Here is a 23,420-nt window from a genome sequence, read left to right as displayed (position 1 = left end):
TCTACGGAATGCTGGACCAGGCTAATATAAATAGCATGGTACTTTTTATAAATGCTACGCAGAATAGGGGAATGTCCTTCACATGACAGCATTTATTGCGTGAGTTGGGAATGCAGCTAGTAACTCCTCATATGCAAAATAGGCTTAAGACAACTCTTTCAACCATGATCAGAGAAGTTCTTGGTATAGAAGATGACGTAGGACAGGATCATGCACCTACACCAAAGCAAGGCAGGTGTTACTTGTGCCCGAGAGCTGCAGATAAGAAGACAAAATCATTATGTACCAATTGCCGGAAACCAATTTGCGCTGAACACAAAAAGTTTGTTTGTAGCAACTGTGTGTAATCAAAACTGATGTGTATTTCTAGCAATTAATCATTAAATGCTTCTTAAGAAATGTGATAATGTCTTTCTTTCAGAAATTCAAAAAATATCTACAAGAAATCCACGTATATTTTTGGGGTGCTGAAGCACCCCACTATGTGAGCACGTGTGTTAAATTTGCCTATGTGTTCCCGAGTTAAGAATCGAGTTCGTTAGTGTCGGCGATACTCAGACCGGAAGTGGTAGAAACTATCCATTTCCGAATGAAAAGTTGATCACTATAAAACACAAACAGTTATACACAGTAAGAAGTTGTTTTCTTCAATCGATTGAGCTTCACAAGAAAACATTTCATCTCCATCCTTCACTCTCAACTTCTGGTTTCAATGTTGATCCACATAGAAAGAAAAGAAAAACAATACTGAGAAATGGTTTGTTAGAATCGATTTAACTTTCTAAGAATGGACACAATCTTCTCTCTTAACTTCCTATTCAAAGCAAAAGTGGCAGATATTAACCAATTCCGTTTTTAACGTTGATCGTCATAGAATACAAATTGCAATATATAGCGAGAAGCGATTTCTTGTAATCGATTAAGGGTTCCAAGAGTATCTTCCGTCTCCACTGTAATCTCTCCTAAAACACCAAGTGGCATAAATCAACCACTTCTGATCAGTGTTTCTTTCAGAAAAAATGTTCCGGGGGACCCACTTAGTATTCAGAGGGGCACATATTATTTTCACACGGTATTATCTTATTTATTATTATATTATAGGCGTACTATTTTGGTCTCCTCCTGAGAAGGCACTCTCAGAGCTACGGGGGAAATACCCCCCCCCCAAAAAAAGCATGTTTGGAAGGAATACTGCTTCCCATTGTAGTGATGATCATTATAGAGTAAAAGTTGTAACAGATAGCGAGACGTGGTTTTCTTCAGCCTATTAAGTGTCCCCCAGGAAGTGGTAGAAATCTCCTCTATCACTTTCCGTTTCACTATTAACTTAAAAATATCACGCCATATAAACTAAACTCCTTCGCGTGGTGTACGCGTGACACTGTTTGGCTTGAATGCTTTGGGCATTATTTTAATAAATGCAGGGTTACGTATAGAATGTCGTAAATCCTTGGCATATAATCTCATTCAAACCATCATACCAACTCTAGTTCTAAAAGTTTACACTCTGTTTATATTGTCGTTTTTACTTGAAAAACTTGAACTTCGAAAATAGATTATGTAGAGTGGTTACATACGGTTGTTTTCAGTCTTGTCATGTACCTGTATACCTTATTTCGATTGCGTTTTTTTTTTTTCCTTCTTCTGCAGTTTCTTTTCAAAGAAAAGCGTAACAAAAAGCTGATGCAATTGAGTTGTACTTTTCTAAAATAAAAACAGTTGGCAAAGTCAACTAGATTAACAAAGTTGAACTCAAGTGGAATGCATGAGAAATTGCGATTTGACCGCATGAAGGGGTCTCGCGACAGCCATGGAAAATATTAATGTTGCTGTGCTTTTATTTGAACTTCCTTCTTGTTTTTCTTTCTTTCTTACTCCTTTTTCTTTTTTGTGTCAGGTGAAGTAGATTATATTTTAACATCTAAAAATTATAGTTTGTAAGACGAAAATTTTCTTAGGTGCTATTGTGTATGCACTACATTTTTAGTTGAAAAAAAAATCGTGTGTTAGACAACTGCGACAATACTAGACGTATATCCCAAGTACCCCCACTCTAGTCTCTATTCGAACGCAAAGTGTAGCTATACTTTTTAAAGACTTTTTAAACAAATACAAAATATTCTAATACATTTTAAATGGCATGTCCTGCAGAGAAAGATAAATCTATCTATTATTACGCACATAGTTACAATAAATTTTATTATGTGAAGATCATATTCATCTGTAATGTTAAAAAGGACGTTCGTTCAGTAGTAGATCCTAGACCTCGTAAACTTGTAAGGGATGGCATTGTACCCGTGCATTTTCTCTGTGTTTTCTTCTTTCCTTACACTATCATGATTCCAGTATTTATTTCATAACTATTCCCTTTCCGTGTCTCCTTTAGCCTCCGTGGCTTCGTCATTGGACAGCGGACTAAAGATTGCATTTGATTGTCATTAATGTTAAAATATAGAGTTAAATGTGTATTGCTTGGATTATAGACAGTGGTTACTCTAGAAACAGGATTGTTGCGTAATAATTATTTTTACTTTTGCAGTCCGATAAGCTCTATAATGCTAAGGCTTATAATATACCCATGTGTACATTTACTATGATTTAGTCTGAATTACTTAAAGAACTCTGTGCTGCAAGAAACATGATAACAGGAAATTTTAAGTGCGCTTGCAATGCTGCGTAAAATTCTAGCAACACACAGTAGGCCCAACAGTGAGAAACAACAGAATAGCCAATTACCAATATTGACCCATGTTTAATTGGCCGCTTTGCTGAGCATTTGCCAACCAACTCAATTATCAATCCCTATGAAAGGAGTAAAATTATGAGTGTGGGTCGAGACTGTTGGATAAATGATGGCAAATTGTTGGTTGGCAAACATATACTTCTCACTACGTTAGGCTAACGTATTTTTCAGCCTCCTTTTACAATCTCTAATTCCCAACGATGCCGACCGTTATTCTACGTAGGACCCATCATGCGTGCTGCTAGGGAAGCCTTTACTGTATATCGGATCCCATTTTCTAAGTCACTAATAAAATAGGTTTTATACATAGGATGTGTCATATTAACCATAGGAATCCCATTGGCTCCTCAAACCCACTCAGTAAAATTTTGTATTCAGGGTGTTTCAAAACAACATCGACAACGTCTGGAAGGAATTCCTGACACCAAGATAAGATGAAAAGTATAGACCCACCTGGGTGTACAAATGATTCCTTTCGGAGTTATAGGCTGCCGAAAACATAAAGAAATGAACTTTAAAGGTCCATAGCTCCAAGACTATAGGACCTACCATAATCGGATCAAGATTTCACTTAAGAACTAATATGTATGCTATCTAAATATCCATGTTTCAAAATTCTAAGGTACTCACGTAACAATTTATAAAGAGGAAGTTTGGGTACAGGCATATAATTTGAAGTACTCACCAACTATCTCTATAAAAATTGTTGTAGAAGTACCGCAGGATTCTGAAACATGGATATTTGGAAAGAGCACATATTAGTTCCTTTTAAAAAAAAGTATTGATCTGACTACGGTAGGTCCTATAGTATTGGAGTTATGAACCTTTAAAGTTCATTTTTTCATGTTTTCGCCAGCCTATAACTCCGAAAGAAAGCATTTTTGCCCCCAGGTTGGTTTATATTTTTCGTCTTATCTTGGTGTCAGACGTTGGTGTTGTTTTGAAACAACCTGTATAACTGAAGGTAAAGTTGTTTTAAATTTTTTAGCCCATAATTGTACATGTAGTATTATACATAAAACTTAAGATTTATTTCGTTTTCTCTTCAGAAAGCTACAAAAATCCTTTGTTAATTAATATGACTCATAAAAATAGACTAAGATGAAGCCAATAATACAAAACTGTTGCCTGGTTGCCCAGTATGGCCAGATACATACTGTATTTAATTCTGAGGCAAAAAAGGGGATACAATTATCTTGATGTTCTGGTCAGATTGTAGTCTCGTAGTTAAATTACATTTGTTACGATATTCAAAAGAAATGGTTTTAGGTAATCCCACTGGGGGTCCTCAGACCTATTTACCCTATCTTTTAAGCTATTTATGTACTATTTTTCTCTATCACTATGATACATAGTCTAAGTAACCGAAACTAAAAAAGAACCACTAGCTGATAACATTTTGATAGATTTTTTTTAAACTACTTTGTGCGTTCAAGGAGCCCCTCCTTGGGTTTCGTAGGTATTACCATGTACAGCATATAGCTTCACCGCTTTTCGAACTAATGGTTAATAGACTAACACGAGTTTAATAATTAATAGAAGTGACTTAAGCATTGCAATCAACGGTTACTATTTTGTTCCTTTGAACAATATTCACTTTAGTTTATATTTTGTTATTAAAAGTATCGCATAATACATTTCAAAAAATATTCTGAAGGTAACTTATAATGTATATTTAAAAATATATAATGAAAATGAGATCCTAAGAAATTCACTTTATTACACGTTTTCTTTTTTAAACTTACAATGATTCAACCGTATCCATAAGTCTTGCTTCCTTAATTTAACTCATTCGTAGACATGAACGAATGATGAAATTTTGGACAGCCATGAAAGCCGGATGACAATCTAATATTCCATTATTACTTTGGATATATATATATATATATATATATATATATATATATATATATATATATATATATATATATATATATATATATATATATATATATATATATATATATATCCAAAGTAAGATATCTTGTTTGATTTTAAAGACCGTTATCAGCCTTTTTATATGCTTCGTTATTGAATAAAGCTGGATTATTTAGTACACACGAGTTAACATTCACAATGTTCAAACAAAACATGAAATTTTTATTATTTTTATAACACATTTAAAAAATATTTAAAAAAAACATGCTTTCTTATTAAAAAGCAAAATAAAACATCATACTAAAAAGTAAAAATATTTTTTTAAAAAAGTGCTTTCTTTTAAAAATAATAAATAAATTAAAGCAAACCGTATTAAAACGTAAAAATTATCTTTATAACATTTATTTTTTAAATATGCTTTCTTTTTAAAAAGCAAAATAAAACATCTTACTAAAAAGTAAAAATATTTTTAAAAAGTGCTTTCTTTTAAAAATATATTGGATAGAATAAAACAAATCGGATTATAACGTAAAACATTATTTATATAACACATTTAAAAATATTTTAAAAACATGCTTTCTTTTTTTAAAAAATGCAAACTAAAAACATCATACTAAAAAGTATTTTTCTATTGAAAGATTGTTTTCTTTAAAAGATAATGGATAGAATAAAACAAATAGACTAAAACGTAAAAATTATTTTTATAAAACATTAAAAATATTTTTAATAAATATGTTTTCTTTTAAAAAAGCAAAATGAAACATTACTAAAAAGTATTTTTCTTACAAAAAGTGCTTTCCTTAAAAAATAACGTATAGAATAAAATAAATCGAACTAAAATTTAAATAATACTTCTGTATTCAAGAAAATTATTTTTAAAACAGTTTCTTTTTATGAGTGGCTAAAAAGTAAAACATGAGGAGTGCTTTCATAACAATGAATTTATAAATTCTTTAATTCTCATGTAAATCAAGTGATTATACATATATGAGAGCGCTTCTAATCCTTTTCATTTTAGTCACACATAAATAGATGTTTTTATAAAAATGTAATTTTCTTGAAAACATAATTATGTTTTACTTTTTAGCGTGATTTATTTGTTTGTTAATTTTTTAATTGAAACTATGTTTGTTTAAAAATATTTCATTTTATTTTGGATTGCAATTCAGTTTGAAATGTCAAATCAGAACATATTTCGAAGCGAGTTATTGTCATCCTCTTTCACATAGATATTCAGTCAGTTTTAGAACAGAATCATATCCCCAATTCCAAAACATGTGGGATCCGCAAATATGTTTCCCGTAGCCTATAAAGTGAACACATTATATTCTGTTTATAACACAGTTAGCTTTATACATTCAATGCTGGTACTGAAGCAATACGGCCGTAGAGATTTCAATAACATTATAGGTGAACTCTTTCCTTATTCTATTGCATGTATAAGTATGTAATTTATGCATTCATGTATAAGCAGATGACAGATAATACATAGCAAACGACCGTTACATACACAGTACGTATTTGTGCTCGCATGTATTGCATCCCACGCAAAAGCTTATACAAATACATGACAAAGAATTGTATAAAAATCAACAGCATACTGTCTATCAAACGCAGACAATTTGTTGTTTCTGGCACAGTTGATTCTGTTCAAATGATATGGGGAGCAGCTTCCAGCTCATTATTCGAATGGACCTGAATATTGCATGCCGAAGAGAAATCAACTGGGTATTGATCAAGATTATACTGTTTCCATATTATTTTAATTTTGTTGCGCAGCTTCTGTATAGCCTAATCTGCTTTTTATATCAATTATTTGTTCCGACCGAGCCTTCGACTCGTTGCACATTATGCGAGTACCATCAAACATAGTAGAAACAATGCGTCGTCAAAGAGCAACACATCAAACTGGGTGAGAACTCAAAGAATACATTAATTTTTTTCTTTCATCCGTGACACGATGAGAGTTGTTGTAGTAACTAAGCTATATCTGTACCAAATACGTGCATGTAATTAGGTTGTTATGTAGCTAAATATGTGGTTACACAAATATTAATACTAAAATCTAAATATGATTTAATGCTCAAATCTATATATGTCCTTGTTTTGTTTGAAATAATTAAGTTGAAACTGTAGTTTTTAAGTTTCAATTAAATCGTCACAATAGTTTGATATCGGTACAATTTAACATCAGATAGCACATGTAGCAACATCTATTAGCGACAGATAGGCAAGCGATAGTGCAGGCAGTGATATACCAGTGTGACGCATAGACTGAGACGATTATCGTTTATTAGTTGTTGCGTTCAAATCATCAGATTGCTGTACTGTACATTATAGGTTAAATTTACACTTAAAAGTACAGTTTGAGTTGAATTAAACCATCACAATGTATTCAACATATAGTTTAAGTTAAATTAAATCTTCACAATTTATTAAACATACATTTTAAGTTGATTTAAAACATCTCAATGTATTTAACATTAGTTTAAGTTAAATTAAATCATCACAATTTATTAAACATACAGTTTAAGTTGAATTAAATCATCACAATGTATTTAACGTATAGTTTAAGTTAAATTAAATCATCACAATTTATTAAACATATAGTTTAAGTTGATTTAAAACTTCACAATGTACTTAAGATACAGTTTAAGTTAAATTAAATCGTCACAATTTATTAAACATACAGTTTAAGTTGAATTAAATCGTCACAATGTACTTAACATATAGTTTAAGTTAAATTAAATCATCACAATTTATTAAACATACAGTTTAAATTGATTTAAAACATCACAATGTATTAAGTATACGTTTTAAGTTAAATTATATCATCGCAATGTATTAAACATACAGTTTAAGTTGAATTAAATTATCATATTGTATGAAACATTCAGTTTAGGTTGAATTAATTATCGCAATGTATTAAATACAGTTTTAAGTTGAATTAAATCATGACAATGTATTAAACATAGAGTTTGAATTGAATTAAATCATCATAATGTATTAAGCATACAGTTTAAATTGAATTAAATCATCATAATGTATTAAGCATAGAGTTTAAGTTGAATTAAATGATCACAATGTATTATTGTAGCAATGTACAAATACTAATATTCAAATCTAAATGTGGTTACAGCACTTGTCCTAATTTAAAATAATTAAATTGAAATAACAATGTTTTAAGTTGTAATTATTGTCGTCACACCAAGTCACCACTCCCCGTTACGTGATAAACGCTTGCCAAACCGTATAAAATTGTACCCTGAGATTGAATTTACTTCTACTCAACTTTCGTGTACCATATGTTACACACGTACCAAGCTAATTCAATCTTACTTACCGTTATATTACATGTAATTACTTAATACGTAACCTGTTACTATCACATAACTTCTTCAGATTACACAAAAGAAACTTATTTTGAAGAGTTACTCGAAATTGAAAAATACCTCTGTTAAATGACAGCATTTTTTAGTTTAGGTAAAGGACTCTACTAGCGAGAAAGTTTTGCTTGGCTTTTGGCTTTCAATACTTGCACTTGAAACGCATGCTTTCAACAATCTACCTTTTGCTGTATTTGCAAGCGATGCTTTAGACCCTTTGCAGATTGTCATAACATCACTGGCGTTCATTGGCTATTGACTTGACTTGTAAAACGCTTACGTCAAGCTTGAATGGAACATTGAATGCAAGGTTGCCCCCATGAAACGTCGTTACTGGAATCCAGCTTGCGGCATGCTTGCACGTTTTCCAATCAGGCTGGATGCAAGCTTGGCCGACTTGCAATTCAAGCTTACAGCAAGCGGTTTACAAGTTGTTCCTGCTACCAGGGTAACAACCCCATCTTGTACAGGATTTAATACTTACGTTATCTTCCATACAATAAAGTTTCCCAAAATTCGAAAAAGCAACAGGAAATAATCGAATCGTAGATACTTCGATTTGGACAAGCAAACTTTATGTTTGTTTTATTTGTTACAGTTTGCTATCATGTTCAGTGTAAACAGACAATAAATCTATATGCATGACTTCATTCAATAAATAAATAAATGAATAATGATATAATAACACGTTGCCTGTTCGTACACAACGTATAAAAAAGTTTGCAAATGATGATCATGTTTGTCAGGAAGTTCAAACATATAATTAAAATTGAGAAATCAAGATCTTTGTTTAAAAATACTGTATGACTTAACTCTTTTAATGAATTACAGTTCTACGGAAGCTCATTCTCAGAAATGGTCTAGTACTTTGGTAAGCATCCAAGACGCGACTCATTAATTTTAAAAAGGAAACGAACTTGTAAGTGCATGTTTACGGATTGGTGGTGCAGTCTCTGTAAGAAGAAGGTAGACAGGTATATATCACATCACCTACTCTAGCTGCAGTTTCGTAAAGAAAAGTAACATACAGATTTCATCTTCACGTTGCAAACTAATATTTGGTTGACAAGCTGCAAAAAAATATAACTCAAAATTACAAGAGTATTTTGTTTCTTACTCCATTTAACTTTGATGTGGAGTCGTCTTACATTAAAAAATACAATAGAATGCTTTTTATGCTAATCAAATGGTTGCTAGGCAGCCATAAGCATATCGGCATACCCGCATTCCTTCTGCAAAGACCAAAGCTTGTTCAAATGTGTTTGCATCATTTATCACTTTCAAGCATTTTGGGTGGTCTTGCTCTCGTTCTGCATGGTCACCGAAAAAGCGTAACAGTATAGAGTAAATGGAACATAATTTTGACGAAGTGGGATTGCTTTTATGGAACCATCAACTAAATATTCACGACGTAAATATTCCGTATTTTCCATTTCTTCATCAATAAAAATTGCAATCTATTGTCATACTTTTATCGAGGTGTGAGTCGTTTGCTTGGCCGCATCATACTCCACTATTTTTCTTCCTAACTTTATAGTTAATTTCAAATAATGACAAAGCGCTTGAGTTAAACAAATTCCAGCTACGAGTGATCGTACGGTTAAAAAGTATAACAAATTATATTCGTTCTACGGGGACATGGTGGTTCAGTGGTAGAGCGCTTACCTCTGATGCGTATGGTCCCTGGCTCGATCCCCGATCAAGTAAGTTTATGCTGCACAACATCGTGAGCGTGGATTTTCTCCGGTATTCCTGTTTCCGAAATTTTCATTCCACCAATTCTTCCATCATGATTCACTTGTCCTAATCATCTGTCTCCTTTAACATAAAGGATATAATCGTGGGACGTTAAATTGAAAGATTTCATTTCATTTTCATATTCTTTATTTATTTAATAATACCATTTACTGTGTACGACGCTAAGCAATTGAAAATTCGCCTTAGTTTGGTTACAATCAATGTTCTAAGTGGATTATAAATAGATACAGTATGTTTCTCCAGATATGTCAGTAATCAAATTGTAAGTTAACGGCTAATAAATAGGTATAACCTTCTACTTCAGATTTACAAATATATACCGTACTTCCCAGTGCTGATATGTAATTTCCCCATGACATGATACTTTTAATTTAAACAAATGAAGTATAGTATAGTATTTCAATCAATATTATAGTAGATCCTATTTCTTTGCCTATAGGCTACATATCAGGATTACAAAACAATGTTAGACTTTTCCTAAGTAAACCACAACCAACTGCCAGAAATAAACTAATGGATTCAGCTATCATAGTAATAATGGAGTTAAACTGTTAAGATCAATACTTCAATATCTATACAATTTGGTTTCTGTAATACTTTTGTCCTCATCCTTCTTATGCATAAATCAAATTTGTTGGAAATTTTTTTAGATAAGTGAGAAATAACAAAATCTCTAAATTGATAATTGCGGCACTGTATTTATGAGTTGATTGAACCACTTTCTATGTATTTCATGTTCTATGAGTTATTTCTGCTACCTGTTCTGTAAGATTATAGAAGTTTCAAATCATACAATAATCATATTTTCAACATTTTGCTGTCTTTTCCTTCTAATACACATTTTATTTACTAATGTGTAAGAAGCTTAAATTAGAAGTTTATTTGAGGCAAATAAATACTTCCTAGATATTCATAGGGTATTTCATGTTTTCGTATAAAACCCGTGTATTTTTAAATTGAGTTTTCGAAGATTTAACTGAGATGGGGATAACAAGATTGATCTATCAATTTTCAATTTGATGATGTGGGTGTCCTGTTCACCAAAGTTATCAAAACGCTATGACTTTTAGGAGATAGTTAGCATTTTCTTTGAGTTTGCAAAGATATAATTGCCAACTGCTTTTGAATCTTTTAGTTTATTCAGCTTCTTCAACGCTTCATATTCACAAGTTAATGTACGAAAGATGAGATTCTAGGATATATTCTGTTGTTTGTAATTCGAAGGTGGATTACAAGACTTTTTCGCAATGTATACGTTTGTGTACCTTTCCTTTCATCCCTTCTTATTGGTTTACGGAGAATGTTTATCCATTGTACGATGTGGAAATTCTCACTTACTGCAATTTATTTTTCTATCTGAGATTTCCAAACGCGATAGCAACTGCGAAAATTCTAAAATTGTGTAAAGTTAAAAGACTTCTCCACCACCTTCTTCTATCAATAAGCTTTACCTTTGGACATCTTATGTATCAAATACAGTTCAGGGGGCGCCGTGGCTCAGTGGCAGAGCGTTCACCTCCGGTGCTTGGGGTCCCTGGTTCGGTCCCAGCCGTGTGGACTTTATGGTGGACAAAAACCGTGCTCGTGGGTTTTCTCGGGGTTCTCCTGTTTCCTCCCACTTTCTTCATTCCACCATTTCATTCATTTCTCATCATCGCCGTCTCCTTTAGCCTAACCGGAGACCTTTCATTCATTTTTACAGTTCAATTTCTTTGCTTTTGCATTTAAAAAAAACTCTGTCTTTGATTTTGTTACTTTGAAACAGAGTATTATACGAAACAGGAGTATTGTAAGAAACAAAAGACCATGTCCTTCATCTCCTGTGAATGGGGCAAATAATATTACGATATTTATTATCTCAAAGAATGAAAGAAAACTTTCAGATATGTGGAACTTAAAGGTGAATATATTAAGTATCATATTAAATCAAAGCGACGTGATATAGAGTACAAAATAGGGTGAGATGTAGATCTGATTAAAATAATTAATAGTCAAAAGCATTTTTTAGAAAACTAAAAGGCGATTTTTAGAAAACTGAAAACCGTAATGTTAGTTTTCCTCTAAACTGGTTTCGAATTTCTCCAAACGTCAGTTTCGTTTTCACCAAAAACCGTATCTCATTTTCTCTACAAGTGTTTTGGGTTTTTACTGGAACCAGTATGACATCTGTTCTTGTTCTTACAATGTGCATTTTCAAACAAGTTAAAAACAAATTTTAAAATAGGTTTTGATAGAAGATATAATCGTATTTAAAATCAAAACCGTTTTAGTAGAAAACCGGGTTTTAGAAAGTTTTCAGCAACCAAGAACCTTAAAACAGATTTTCTGTATTAAATCTTGAGAGCAAATGTTTAAAATTCCTCTAATATCTTTATATTAAACTTTAAATTACCTGTATATGTGTCATATGTAGGTATCGCCTTCATTTTTAATACCTACAGCTTAATTTAATGTGACTACATAGTTTAAACTTTGTATAATATGGGATAATGTTATAATTAATGTTTATTACACTCAAAACTATTTTCATAGAGAAGATGTAAGTAATGATTAATTTTATGTAATATTAACTCGTGCATTTACTTTAACTTAATAGAGACAAATGAGCCTTCAACTCATGTATTTTATATTTACAGCTCTCAACAGATCAATAAACTACATTTTTGAGAACCAAATAGGCATACAACCTCACCTTTTCTCTCTATGTGCTGGTGAGTACCAATTATGCAAGAGCTTTATTACTTATACATATTGTACTTTGATCATGAATAATACATATCCAATCTAATTTGCAATAATGCATGAATATTTTGTTCATATTTCCTGTTTCTATAAATAACTGCTATTCAAGGTATGTCATAGAAAAGACATTAACTGCATCGAAATTAATTTTGATCAAATATTTGTTTTCTAATGTAGTTAGCATTTCAATATGGCAGAAGTATGTACAGGTATATTGCATAGTTTCTGTCCCTATACCCGATGCATTAATGAATAATGAAGTAAATTCTTGTTTTACGTGATTCTTGTAACTACAAAAATAAATTAATAAATTCAATATACAGCCTGTTCCAACAAATCATGTGTAAAATGGAACCAATCGATCGAGTGAAAATAAACACAAAATGCTTCATAAATGTGTTTGAGTCTAAAATCTCTTTTGTTCAGAACTATTACAAAAAAAGTTGTTACACACGAAACTATTCCTGGCGTTACCATGCAGTCGTTCGTTTTTTTTTCTCTCTCTCTTTCTATTTCTTCTTGTTTTCTCTTCTATTCCCTTCTGATACATTATTTGAACATATACATTATACACAATCACTTAAGTAGGTGCATCATTTCATCTATAGTTAGTGAATCATAGGAATGTATTATAGTTAGTGAATCATAGGAATGTATTTTATGTTATATATAATCAAGATTGATATCTTTGTTTCTCCTTGTATAGTTTGACATGTCTTTAGCATTGTCTCTTGTTTGTTTTTGTGTTTATTTTATATGTAATAAGTTTCATTTTCATTTTTCATGTAAGTTTCATTTTTATTTTTCATGTTTTATTTTCTGTATTGTTCTGTATGTCGGTAACTCTTTACCATGCCTAACTGTGTATCATTTTTATTCTCGTCATAAAAAAAGGGTTCCGACTGTAAAAGGAAAGTGTAAATGGTTGAGTGGAAGAAAAGGTCATGCCTTAACTCCGCCATTTTAAATAAGAAATAAATAAATAAATAAATAAATAAATAAATAAATTAGATGTCGAAAATAAAAGAAATTAAGTACCTCCATATAAGCACTTCTTACGTAGACGCTTTTATACAGGTATAGTAAGTATGTCGGGTGAGATGAATTGCTACTATTATAAAATCTAAAGCTATGTCTTCAGCAGATTGTTACTCCAAGGGTTGTCCATTCTGAATTGGATAAATTAGTTGATTAATTGGGAAAATAATGGGGATATGATTCTGAATCGGCGTAGATGGAGTAGCCAGAGTATGTCGTGAGGGAAGGTAGCAGTTTTTGCAAGTAAGTTGGTGGAATCCATATCAATTGGTACACCATCTTAATATCAATTCCAGATATGTTTAGAGGGACTTTCAAGATTGGTACAACTGTGTATAAACAGGAAACTATCATACTATACTTAGTGTATCGAAACGAAAAGACAAATAGCCCTCTGCAGGACTTTTTTCTGCAAAATATCCTCAATTTTAATCTGACAAGGGACATCACCCAATTGACCGGCTTCGATTTCAGTGAAATTTTTTCTAGCTGATAAAAAACATATATGCATTATTTGTGATGATAGAAATTTTTGCCATGGTGCATGTTTTCTATTTGTTTAATATTTTTTGAGAGTTATGATGTGGTTATTAGAGATTACTGCAGAAGTCCCTTACTAACCATTGTAAGCGGAAATGAAAGAACAACAATATAGATACATATAAGGCCTAGGGGGAAATTGTATGGTAGGTATGACCTTGATGGCTGCCGTCTTAAAATCCGCCATTTTGAATTAAGGCCAAGGTTTTAAAATGGGAATAGGGTAATATGATACATAATTTCGGACTAGAATTTAATCAGAAAGACAATGGTGAAGCTAGTTTTGAGATACACCCATTTGGGGAAAAGTTACAGGCATTTAATTGTTCACTTACTACTGCGAAAGTCCCTTACCTCCGCTTCTAAAACGCGTATTAATGATAACAAGTGGATAAAAGCTTCGGTAATACATGTTATGCCTAGAGAGAAGTGATACGGTAAGGGTATCCTTAAAGGCAGTCATCTTGAAATCCGCCATTTTGAATTAAAGTGAAGTTTGAAAAATGAAAACAGCGTGTGACACTTCATTTTAATAGCATATTTTCCCAAAAAGCCAATGGTATGCTTATTTTTGTTCTTTAGTTAACCATTATGAATTTAGGACTGCTTCTAATGTGCACCAAATGTCCATTATTCGATCTTTCAAATTGGTAACACTCCTAATTTTCACCGCATGTTTTAAGATTCCAACTGGCACTTTGCAATTGTTACCATGGTTCATGTTTTCTAAATTTATTACATTTTTTAAGAGTTGCGATTTGTCAGTTCATGAATAGTGTTGGGATAAGCATCCAGCAATCTTTCTGAATTTTGAAGACTTGCCAAGTAATTATTTATTTCCTATACCTGCCCTTCAAAAACTCGTTTACTGACATGAATCATCGCATAACGAAACAACTCCAACTTTGCATTCAGGTAATACCGAAGACGTAGCTTGTATAGTAGATGAGACGATAAATCAAATGAAAATTCACTTCAAAAATAAAAATAAAATACGATTGTTGTGTAAATCAAGGATCTTTTGTTTTGTTTTATATTTATTTCTTTATTATATGTGTATTTATTTTCTATAGCAATTTTTTTTAGCTAGTCAGACAAAAAAGTCATTCGTTTTCTAGCGATTGTTGTCGATGATTCATGTTTATAAGAGTTATAATCAGTATTGACCGGGAACTCAATTAAGTTACACTTCTTTATAAACAAGTTACCTGTTTTCATATTATGTTCATGATACAATGTTTTGGGAACAGTCATATTATGCCTCTTTGATATTTTCTATAATTGCTGCTGTTCTTTTAAAGTTGTATTTATTAAAAATATTTTATTGTTTGTCGTTTGCGCAGCATGCAGGCTACATTTCCTGATAATTTTGTGTTCGTATAACCCCAGTTTGTTATAATTTCATTTGTATTTCTTTACGTGACATAGGTCCATAGGTTCTTCATGTATTCTCGTTTAAAAGAAATAATTACATTGCAAGTCTTCAAAATTCAGAAAGATTGCTGGATGCTTATCCCAACACTATTCATGAACTGACAAATCGCAACTCTTAAAAAACGAGATAAATTTAGAAAACATGAGCTATGGTAACAATTGCAAAGTGCCAGTTGGAATCTTAAAACATGCGGTGAAAATTAGGAGTGTTGCCAATTTGAAAGATCGAATAATGGACGTTTGGTGCACATTAGAAGCAGTCCTAAATTCATAATGGTTAACTAAAGAACAAAAATAAGCATACCATTGGCTTTTTGGGAAAATATGCTATTAAAATGAGGTGTCACATGCTATAGTTTTCATTTTTCAAACTTCACTTTAATTCAAAATGACGGATTTCAAAATGACCGCCGTCAAGGATACCCTTACCGTATCACTTCTCTCTAGGCATAACATGTACTACCGGAGCTTTTATACACGTATTATCATTAATACGCGGGTTAGAAGCGGAGGTAAGGGAATTTCGCATGTAGTAAGTGAACAATTAAATGCCTGTAACTTTTCCCCAAATGGATGTATCTCAAAACTAGCTTCACCGTTGTCTTTTTGATTAAATTCTAGTCCGAAATTATGTATTACACTACCCTATTCCCATTTTAAAAACTTGACCTTTAGTCAAAATGGCGGATTTTAAGATGGCTGCCATCAAGGTCATACCTACCATACAACTTCCCCCTAGGCCTTATATGTATAAGGTTAGTAAGGGACTTCTGCAGTAATCTCTAATAACCACATCACAACTCTTAAAAATTATTTTAAAAAATAGAAAACATGCACCATGGCAAAAATTTCTGTCATCACAAATAATACATATATGTCCTCTATCAGCTAGAAAAATTTCATTGAAATCGGAGCCAGAGAATTGGGTGATGCCCCTTGTGAGTGTGGAGAAGAAAAGAAAAGAGTTGAAAGAATATGCCCCTTGTGAGTGTGGAGAAGAAAAGAAAAGAGTTGAAAGAATATGGGAAGCAGAAACAAAATATTATAGAGGTACAAACAGAAAAAATCAAATAAAAATAAATAAGAAAACCTGAATTTCGTACAAATTTCTCAAGTTAGTTGAGAATGGGTAATTTTGAGTTGAATAATATAAAGTCACTCAAGTGATGCAAAAGGTGTCTGTAACATGGTAGAGGGTTTCTGATAAGAATATATAAACAAAATCTAATGAGACTATAATTGTTCATAATAGCATTGTGTAGCTACAACTTAAGGGTAAGGAGAAGGTTAAGATGTCGATATATCTTATAACTACTCATCGACCACTGCGCTTACTGGTGAAAAATATAAGAATATTGAGAGAAAAGTGTATATATATAATGATGGTATGCCACATTTTCCACTTTTCGAATAAATTTTAAAAGAAGGTTGACCATTCCCATGCAATTCAATGCAATGCAATGATACATATTAAACAAGTTTCCTTTGCCTTCTGTAGGCACATTTCTGAGATAAAACTACCTACATACTGTTCTGTGGTTCGCCGAATATACTTAACATTATATTCACCCAAGAATCTCATATATGCACATCTATAACGAAAGAAAGAAAAATGATGCATCAGTAACTGTAATATGAGATTTTAGTGTTCTAAATTAAGGACAGAGATGTAATGTAATAGGTGAATATAGGTTGGATGAAAGAAAGAAGAGAGGAAATGAACTGATCAGTTTTTATATGCATTGGAAATGTTTAGTTCATCGCCATAAGGTAAGATAATATGGAAATCGTCATTTGATCAACGAGATACTTAATAGAAAGATTCCTATTCCTGAAAGATTTCAGAGCAGTTTAAAGAACAGGAAGATCCTTCTCAGACTACCCTATTCGACAACAAAAATGTAAATTGATCAAAACCACCTAACTCTTATTGATTTCGTAGCGCTGAAAATGATTTCAAAAACGAAAATTGATAATTAGCTCTCGTTTATGTTTTTCATCGTGTATAATGATAACATTGTAGTAGTGAACATATTCGCCAGGTTTGGAGTAAAATGTCACACTGATCTAGTAATACTGGAAGAGCTATATAAACACTTTTTTCAGTTCCATATCTCACTTGTGTTATGCTATATAATGTGCGAAACAACTTAATGACATTTATCAGAGTTCTCGATTTTCTTTTCTTTTTCTTTCTTTCTTTTTTCTTTTTTTTTTTTTTTTTTTTTTTGGTGAAGGGTTGCACATAAAAGTACACGTGTTTGTATGTATATTTGTGAACAGTTCCTCAAAATTTCTCGAAGAGAGTTTAAATAGACAAAATTGCCGCGATATTGTGTAAACAGTGCGATTAATTTTTGGAATGTGAAGTGACACTTTCTTCACAAAAATAGCATATAACACCATTAATCAGAAGAGCCTATCTGTGTAATTTCGGGTGTAAAATTGGAAATCAATACAAAACTTGGGCACTCGACATTGTTTGCGACACTTGTACCAGAATATGAGAATTTGGATAAATGAGATTGTAGTGCTCATGATTTGGAAATGAAATGAAATGAAATCTTTAAGTTTTACGTCTCACGATTATGCCGGTTAGGCTAAAGGAGACGGTGATGATGAGAGATGAGTGAAATGAAGAAAGTGGGAGGAAACGGGAGAACTACGAGAAAACCCACGAGCACGGTGTTTCTCCACCACAAAATCCACACGGCTGCTCGTGATTTGGAGAGAGCCAAGTGACCACATCAGTGATCCCTACTTTGTATCGTTTCTCCCGACCAGAAGGGAATTTTTTAGCAAGAAGAGGTGGATATTGTTCTATCCCAACATTCCATCTACAATGTTCCCACCTCTACATGAAGATGAACTACCTGTCCTTCACCTACAGAAAGAATACGACCTTTCGTCCGATGATGATCATGAAGTTGAGTTTCCTGAACCAAGTGCTTCGAAGAACTCTGAATTTGTTGTAAACCTTCAAATGAACCACATAGATTAACTGAAGAAGAGGTCTAAGTCATCTCATTAAGAATTTGGACCTTTCAAAAATCAAAATTGAAATTTTAGCGTTACGATTACAACAATGGAATTTGCTGCAGAAAGAAGTAGATATTTCAATGTATTGGAACAATAAGAAGAATTTCCCTTCACGTTTTACTATACAGGACACATTTATGGCATATGTAGACATAAATGACCTTATGAAGGCTCTCAAAAATAATTAAGATCCTACAGAGTGGAGGCTCTTCATAGATTCTTCAAAGGCAAGTTTAAAAGCCTTGGTTTTACATGTTGGAAACGGATTTTCTTTTATTCTGGTAGGTCATGCAGTTCATACGAAGGGATCTTATGAAACTTAAGAAAATTTCAGTGAGGCATTAAATATTATGACTTTCAGTGACCCATTTGTGGTGACCTTAAAGTAAAAGCACTCTTACTAGGTACGCCGTTAGGTTTTACGAAATATTGTTCCTTTATTTGTGAATGGGACAATAGAGAAGTTTCAAATAGCTCTTTTTGACTGAATACTTCTTTTGAAAATTATTTGAAAAATTGAAAATTTGAGAAGTTTTCTGAGACAGTTAAGACAAGACAATACATTTCACGAGCTGTCTCATGACTCAGACAATTGTCTCGTCTTGTCTTGGATCCCACAAACTATGTCCCTCTTGAATTTCGTTTCGTTTTTCAGATATGTCTCGTCTCTGAGTATCCCTTGACACCTAGGACTGCATTATATTTCTATTCGAAACATTTTCAAGAATGATTATTAACTATCATAATTGTCGTCAACAAAATTACAATTCTGTGAATGGAATTAAGTTTATATCATTACAACTATTATTATTATTATTATTATTATTATTATTATTATTATTATTATTATTATTATTTAATATATCAAGATGAACTTGGACGTTTGAATCCACTGAATGAAATTCTGTGTATGCTAGTGGTATATTGTATAGTATGTATTTATTGACATTTCGTTTTATATATATATATCATTAGAGATGTAATTAATATTAATGAACGATTAATTTTTTATTATTAATTAAATACAAGTATTTTAACCATGTATTAATTATGGATACGGAATTTCATAATTTCGTAAATCATTTGGCAAGCAAAGTTAAAACTAGTGATTCTGCATAAATCATGAACATGAGGATTATTAAACATGTAATAAAGTCATAAATTGCTTCTGAAGAGTAATATAACAGGTAAGTGCAGAAATATGTTTGACGTGCTAAGATACTAATAGGAAAACCAGTACATAACAAATATAATAGAATGAAGAACAATGATGATTATGATGAATGAGGTGAAGTGCTAACATGTCACAAACAAATTTTTGATTAGCGAGACAGATGCAGGGTTCAACTTTCTATCGCGGGACGGTTTGCGATTAATGAACACATCGTAAATTCCTTGTTAATGGTGAAACTCTCTGTGCTAAGATGGAAAAGGATGAGGAATATAATGATCAATGAACATCGTATATTTCCCTTTCAGCCTCAAGAAGATTTGCGTGCTTCACATATAAAGATATTAAAATATTTAAAGGTTAGTGTTTGTATCTATTCATATGCGGTGTTGGCGAGAACCTCTATGTATAGAATATCCAAGAATAGCGGATGACCTATCTGGATACGAGAGCTTATGCACATAAGGCGGAGTTGTGCGAGATGCTCGGGATCTTCGGAAGGTCTATGAATTCATATGTAAGCCACGTAGAATATGAAAGTTTAAGGTCATATGCTAGTCGAATCGCATGTTGTTCCAGTATGCTGAGTTTTTAGTAGTAAGAAACAGAAGCAATGTACCATTCAGTATGTCCAAAAGAGGGGAGTGTAAGAACGCTTTATAAGTATGTAGCAAAAGATTAGCCTCCAATTTGTTCCTGTGAGACGTCGCAGAAGATTTAATCTAATATTAGCCTTATCCGTTACTTTTCTTCAAATGGGCACAACACCATCCTAGGATATCACAAATATCTAGTAACAGTTAATGAGAATTAGTATTAATTGTTACTTTTTGCTATGAGCCAAGCTTTACGTGGAATATTTGACATTTATACAATGTAACGAGCGACCGACGATATTTCCTGTAATCCTTCACGAAAATAGTTTTGTGAGCGTGTGAAATTTCTGACAACATTCACGTGAATAGAAATCTTGTTATCTGTTATTTCTATGTGCACTCCTATTCGAGTATCCATTGCCAAAGTGACGAATACTGTAGTGTCGTTGTCAATCATATTAGGCAATCTGGACAAAAGTGCGAAGGACGTTTGCTGACATGTGCTAAGCATTGAAACTAGTCAACGCTTATCAAATAAACTTCGCGTGATCCTCGTGAGAACTTTCTTTGAAATCTGTAACCTGACGTTTCTTGGAAATGTCACGATTTTTAACAAAAAAGAAAAAAAAGAAAAGAAAACACTCAGAGCCATGTAGTGGTTTTCGTCGAGCCGTCCCGTCTGCTAATCTAGAAACATGACCAGATAAGTCCCTACAGAATAAGAAAAACATGAGTTTGCTCGCTGCAAACATCCTATCAATAAGTAATGGAAAGGAAATGGATTTTATTTCCTATTTCCGCAAGTGGAGAGAAAGTACTTTTCCCTTTTAAAGATCACGAATATTGTCCACAGAACATACGAATCTAAAGAGTAAAGCACTTGCACGCTGAAAGCTTCGTAGTATAATTTTAATTTAAACGAATACCAAATGTTTTAATATTTGGCTGTTGGTATATTTAACGTATCATTCAACTCACGTGACACAACAAAGGTTTGTTGTTGTAATATACAATATATACGAGGGTAAGTCAAAAATTATCCGAAATTTTGACTTTTCTTATATAGTTCATACTGACCTCTGTCCTCGTATGTTTTATTGTTATGCTGTTGTGGTCATGCTATGAAAGTTTGATCCTAATTTCTCCTTTTGTCTTCCTTGCGTTGCAGATAGATCATGGCCTCTTCATTAGAAATTTACACCAAAGAGGAACAATGAGCAGTGATCCGGTTTTTATGGTCGGAAGGAGTATTAGGGACCGCAATCCATCAAAAACTTTCGGCAAAACTTTCTAGTCATTCGTCTGTCTAATAGAAACATGTCACGTTCACGCTCAATGTTGTCATCATTTGTGGCCGTAGATGGTCGTCCGGCTTCTTTCTTATGCGTAACACTTATGCGACCAATTTTAAATTTTTCAATCCATTCGTATTTCGCCTCCGTTGCGGCAAGACACTGTTCCTGTATTGTGTCGAAAGTTTTTAATGGATTCCGGTTCCTGATACATCTTCCGACCATAAAAACCGAATCACTACTCCTTGTTTCTCTTTGGTGCAAACTTCTATTGGGGCGGCGAGCATCTATCTGCAACATAAAGAAGACAAATGGAGGTATTATTATGAAACTTTCATAGCATGACCACAACAGCATAGCAACAAAATACTCGAGGACAGCAATAAAATTTCATTTCATTTTAATTTTAGCGTTCCTTTCAGCAGCGAGGATATATGAGACGTGGATTTTAACGTAGGATTCGAACAACATGATTTTCCGCTGGAAAGCGGTCCTGGGTCTTCCACGACAAAGGCGCGTACGCTTGGCCACGAAGAAACTCTGTACTGTTCCCTAATTTCAACTAAGCAAAAAGGAACAAAACTATTTTTTCTCTCTTCTTTCATTTAACATTTCTCGGTTTTGTAACGAAAATTTTACCCATTCAAAAATCGATCCGAGGTCCACGTATCAAGTGACTAAAATGATAACCATTCTTTTTAACTCTTGAAATAGATCTTAAACATAATTATGTACGTATAGGTTTTTAAAAATATATCGATGAGTTATTAATGTTTTACATTAAAAACACAATGTATGCTCTTAGAACTGAATATATCCTGTTATTAATGGCTTATCTAAAATTAATTGAAAAATGTGAATGATTACATTGAACTTATTTTCCTGTATTATTTTTCCTGTAATATTATATATATATATATATATATATATATATATATATATATATATATATATATATATATATATATATATAGATAGATAGATAGATAGATAGATAGATAGATAGATAGATTGTGACTCAAAATTTTCACTATAAAGCATCTTACATAATACTTTGAGTTTGTAATTTGTGTGCAATTTTGTGATTTTGTCATACCCTAAAATAATTCATCTTTGAGCTCACAATTTTTAATTCATTTAAACATATTTGAAGACTCGTTGTAGAAATTAATGTTTTGATTAATTTGTTGATAGGAGTTTAATTTCTCTTTTAAGCACCTAACAAAGCTATGGGACTAGTTCTACTGTTTAAAAAATAGGAATCGAACAACTAAAATGAAAACTGAATAAACATTTACAATTTAATTGTGCCGTTATAACTTATGGCAATTTTTTTGCTTATGATGATGTTGGAAAATTATTGACTTCTTAAAAGTATAATATTTCGGCAATGATAAACAATATACTATTATATAACTTTTGTACTGTTTCGAAATATGCTATGATGCATGCTGAACAAATACAATCTCTTTAAAAATGATTGTCGTATCCATTTGAGGAAAAGGGTTAATTTCCGCTCCAACACAGAAATTTAGTTGCAATATTAATGCATGCAATACGAAATACTTCATTGAGTATGCATTAATATGATTGCATATTCTGATCAAAGTATCGGATTATTATGCTCTTCATTCCGATAGGAAGTTGCAAAAGAGAAAAATCAATGTTATGCGATATGATCTATATTCTGTTGGTATGGAGAGAATTAATTGGAAATACAATATACAAATCTTTCATGCACCAACAAAACAAATCTTACGATCTACTGTGTATTTCTGCAACACACACCAAGATGATATTGAT

General features: G+C 32.3%; 1 protein-coding gene across 4 annotated transcripts in view; it reads left to right on the top strand.

Annotated features, from left to right (window-relative positions):
• GluClalpha (glycine receptor alpha 1) overlaps positions 1–23,420 on the top strand; it is a 387,349-nt gene that overhangs the window by 229,965 nt on the left and 133,964 nt on the right. For all 4 annotated transcript variants that reach the window (XM_081736064.1, XM_081736063.1, XM_081736066.1 and 1 more), the window contains one exon: positions 12,402–12,476. The gene's annotated coding sequence lies outside the window, so the exon portion shown is untranslated. The remainder of the gene's footprint in view (positions 1–12,401; positions 12,477–23,420) is intronic.

The sequence above is a fragment of the Thermobia domestica genome, chromosome 13, assembly GCF_964235325.1.
Source record: "Thermobia domestica chromosome 13, izTheDome1.hap1.1, whole genome shotgun sequence".
NCBI classification, from domain to species: domain Eukaryota; kingdom Metazoa; phylum Arthropoda; class Insecta; order Zygentoma; family Lepismatidae; genus Thermobia; species Thermobia domestica.
The sequence above is the reverse complement of the archived record's forward strand: the minus strand, read 5'-3'. Positions and strand labels throughout refer to the sequence as shown.